Consider the following 4,683-nt stretch of genomic DNA (forward strand, 5'->3'; position numbering starts at 1 on the left):
GCTGCGGAGCACTGTGGTGCCTTACAAATCTACGATGATAATAATAATAATAATAATAATAATAACAATAATAATAATAATTTAATAATCTATGTCATAAAATATAATTTGTCTAGTGCAAGTAAGACTAATGAAGATAAATGCATGTTTATTTGCCATTTTCTGCATACTACAGTGTATTTGTGCTATTTGTACCATGTCGTAATTAACTCTATCCCGGAACAGCATAGTGAAAGATAACCCTTTTTTTTAATGTATACACAGTCATTACTAATTAAATGATAATGCTTTCCCTCATTTAAAGATCAATGTATATAAGTTAAGGATTTCATAGCTTTTAAAACATCTTTGTTTCTCAAACTGTACACTAATGGGTTTAACATTGGAACAAGAACAATGTAGAGCATAGAAACCCATTCATATTGCTTATGAGACTGTTCAGACTCTGTTTTCATATAGGAACCAAGACTTGTCCCACAAAAAAGCATCACAGTAGTGAGATGTGAGGAGCAGCTGGAGAAGGTCTTGAGTCTTCCTGTTGAGGTCCGAATCTTCATGATAGTGGATATAATGAATACATATGAGATGATAATGAGTAACATTGGAAAGATCCCTATAAAAACACCTTCAGCAAAAATTACTCTGAAAATATGTGTGGTCTCGGTGCATGATAGAGTCAGCATTGTTTCCATCTCACAAAAGAAATGGTTTATGTTATGAGATTTACAGAATGGCAAGTTGGAAATTAACAAAGAATACATCAATCCATTTGATGCTGCAACCATCTAACTTAAACAAGTCAGGAGGCTACATGTCCTCTTGTTCATTATCATGGAATAATGCAAAGGTTTACAGATGGCCACAAAGCGGTCATATGCCATAGAAGTAAGCAGGAAAAATTCTGTTTCAATACAAAGTACAAATAAAAATATCTGCATGATACATCCTGAGAATGATATTCTGGTGTCACCGGTGATTGTGATGGACAATAGTTTTGGCTGAATGTTAGAGACATACACAATATCCTGGATTGCCAGGTTGCACAAGAAGAAGTACATAGGAGTATGTAGCTGGTCCACCAAGCACACCAGTAGAGCAATCATCACATTTCCAACCATGGAAAACAGATATGTAATTGAAATAGCAATTAAAACTAAAAACTTTAATTTTTCATTGCTGGAAAAAAGCAGTATGTAGAAATCCCTGTGTTGAGTGCGATTTTTGTCATTTTCTTCCATCTTCAGTTTGTGGAGAAGCAGAAAAAAAGAACAACTTCTGTTTAATCTAATACTGCTGCGTGTAGTGCTATACTGTTTACAGTTATAACAGAGTATGCATACAGTACATTCATTTAAATTATAACATCATTTGCTCTTAAGTTATGAATTTAAATGATTTTGCAGTTACAATAGAGTTTATTCTGAACATACAAATATCTTCAAAAGTTATGTAGATATTTTGAAGCAAAACATATAGAATGAGATATACCAATATTCCATATAGTAAAATAGGAAACAATAAAGGATATAGTAGAAATGTTATGATATTTTACAATGTTAGTATTAAATTAGAGTAATATATGCAGGTTTTTGTAATTTCCAAGTTAAAAGTCAAGAAAAGGACTGATGGACTAAAATATTACAGATGGAACAGAATGTGGCTTGTGGCAGTAGCATTAAGGATCGTCCTTCAACCAAAAACAAGCTGTTTTAACATCTGCTGACCTCCATTCAGCTGCTGGAGCCATTGAGGTCAACTCTCATTGCTGTTACAATCTCTGTTTGGCTGCTATGCCCACTGAGCCGAACTTTAAGCTACTTGGAATTATTAACTCCTGCCAGGGGATGGTAAAATAGCTTCCACCTCCTCCATTGCCCTCACTGTTGTTCCTCCTCACTCTCATTACCTACCCCAGCTAATCCATATTCATCCACATCTCTCAATCTATGTATCTATTCAATTTACCTTCTCTCTATCTCTGTCTCCTCAATTTATGCACACTACTCTCTAAATTCCTCCTCTCTCCGGCATCCTATTTCTTCCTTCCCTATTATTATTTTCCCTTCACTACTTCCCTTCTCACAAGTCTGTACCTATGAATGTTTTATTTTCTACACCCATTGCACTCACTCGTCTACATAAGCAGAAACAAACTTCAAACCCACAAATCATTCTCCCATGTCCTCTTTCTTGTCCTGTTTCTTCACACAGCTGCTGGTGACATCTCCCCAATCCTGTGCTCTGTGAAATGAACACTATCTGTTCACATAAAAAACCCAAAACTTTCCATCCACTTCATTCTTTCAGTCTGTCCATGTCCAAATATCTACACTATCCTATCTACCCTTTCCATGTGTTCTTTGGGGTGTGAAATCTGTTTGTATCAAACTTGCATTCATCCATGATCTATTGTTTTCTAAATCCCTCAACCCCCTTGCTATTACAGAACCCTAGCTCACCTCCTCTGACACTACATCCCCTGCAGTTCTCTCATATGGGGACTCTCCCTCAACCATACTCCCAGACATGGTAACAGACAAGGAAGGGGAGTAGGCATTATATTTTCTCCAAGCTGCACCTCCTGAGTTATACTCCCAGATCTCTCCCTATCTTTCTCTTCCACATGCACACTATCCATTTGGTTTCTCCTCTCCACATGTGTTCTGCTGTTATTTATCATCCACCAGGTCCAGTTCCCCAATTTCTTGACAGCTTTGCTGCCTGGCTCATTTACTTTTCATCATTTGACCTACCTATGCTCATGCTAGGTGATTTCAACATTCCCATTGACAACCCCACAGTCTCTACTGGCCCTAAATTTCTTTCACTTACTACCTCCTTTGGTCTCTAGAATTAAACTCCCCATCCCAGTCACTGTAATGGACACGTCCGTGACCTTTTATGTTCCTACTTTTGCTCTATCTCTAAACTTTGGGTAAAAATAAATCTACAGATAAAGGGTGGATTTTTTTGGTCTTATGTCCAGGCATGACCATGGTCTTCTTCTTTTCACTGGCAAGAACTGCTTCCACTGGTGCATGACGTACACAAATAACTTCCTCATCATCAACATCCTCATTAGTGCCATCAGCTGCACAAATAACCCCCTCATCCTTTTGCAAATCCAAAATGGCAACCTCAAATTCTATGTCACCAGCTATACTTGTGCTGCTAATCCACACATTTGCAGAAAGGGTGAAAGGAGAGTTCTTTATGAGTCCAGTTTCAGAAAGGCTTTCACTTAGCACTCGTGGATAGACTCTCCTCACGGATCTGTGTCGTTTACAAACACAGTTTGTTTTACTGCCTTAGGGGTTTTTGCGGCACTGATTTTACCAATGTAATTTATTTGGCTCCTCTTCTAGACTCTGAATGACAAGATCTTACATCATCATGACAGACAGAAGAAGATGCCTCACTAACAGTTGCAGAACTATCTCTCATAAATAAAGGCAAAGGCCTGAATCTTTCCTTACCACTGCGTGTGTAGAATGGCATGTTGGAAATTTTATATTTTTCTACAGTAAACTTTCCCCTTATTAAAGGTGTTTTTTTCTTTACCAATGTAAAAGCTTGTTTTTTGGATCTCAGTTTCCCTGACTTAAACCCACTATGTCCTTGAGCGTAGGTTTTAGTAGATGACATAGAAGGACTAGTATCATCATGACTGGTGCCAGCAGCTGGTTGGTGCTCCTGCTGTTCTGTCCTCTGAACATGATCCATATTGATTGAATACACACAATTTGCCCAAAAATTTTAAAAATGTTTAAACTTTTTCAGCAAATGACAAATTAGTAGAGCACACACTGTCAGCCACAGATTTTTGTGAACAACTCTGTCAGATAGTATACACACACTACAGTGGTTTTGTATCCCAGTTTAGATTAAAATGCTACATGTACAACAGCTTCCCTCTTAAACATGCTATCACTGCTAGATGAATGATTATTTTTTGGTTCCAAAAATCTATAGATTGATATTAAAGAAAATGGTTCTAGTTTTCTACCATTTATGCTGTGATTCAAAATGTACATATAATAGCAGCAACTAAGAACTATGTTTACAAATTTGCAACAACTTATGTGGGAATTGTTGTAAATTATTGTAGGTTTCCTTGTGTGATTCTACTAGATTGTTTGATATAATAACACTCATAGGACCATATCTTTATATCTGTAGTACAGTAATTGATCTACATCAAGCACAGTCCACAGTTTGAATATTTGATTTTCATAGATGTTCCTTATTTTGGCATCTCATGTTATGTATACAGCAGAATTAAATGAGTTCAGTTTAGAAAAGTCAATATATATTTTTCATATTTAATTCCAATCTGAATCTTTACAGAAATTAAGTGAAGATTTTCAGAAAAGGCCAAATAATTTTGTGATACTCCACTAAATTCTTTATATACAGAATGTTTCAGTTACAAAATAAAAGAAATGTAATGGGGCTATAAAGTCTGTAGTTGAAGGTGTTGCAGCTACTTTACATTACCTACTGAATGCAATAACATCTGAAGGACATGGTGACCAGTAGAATGAAATGTATTCCAAACAAATTGATGGATTAAACACTATTTTACAAATTTTGATGTGCTCCACATCTTCTTACCCAGAGGTCAAATTGGAAATTTAGATGTAGTGGTATGGGAAATGTAAGTGAGTGGAATGTGATAGTGTT

At 36.3% G+C, this 4,683-nt stretch overlaps 1 pseudogene; it reads right to left on the minus strand.

Annotated features, from left to right (window-relative positions):
* Positions 1-305: 305 nt before the first annotated feature.
* LOC142149561 (olfactory receptor 5V1-like) lies at positions 306-1,238 on the minus strand (annotated as a pseudogene).
* Positions 1,239-4,683: the final 3,445 nt, after the last annotated feature.

The sequence above is a fragment of the Mixophyes fleayi genome, chromosome 4 (assembly GCF_038048845.1).
Source record: "Mixophyes fleayi isolate aMixFle1 chromosome 4, aMixFle1.hap1, whole genome shotgun sequence".
NCBI classification, from domain to species: Eukaryota; Metazoa; Chordata; class Amphibia; order Anura; family Limnodynastidae; genus Mixophyes; species Mixophyes fleayi.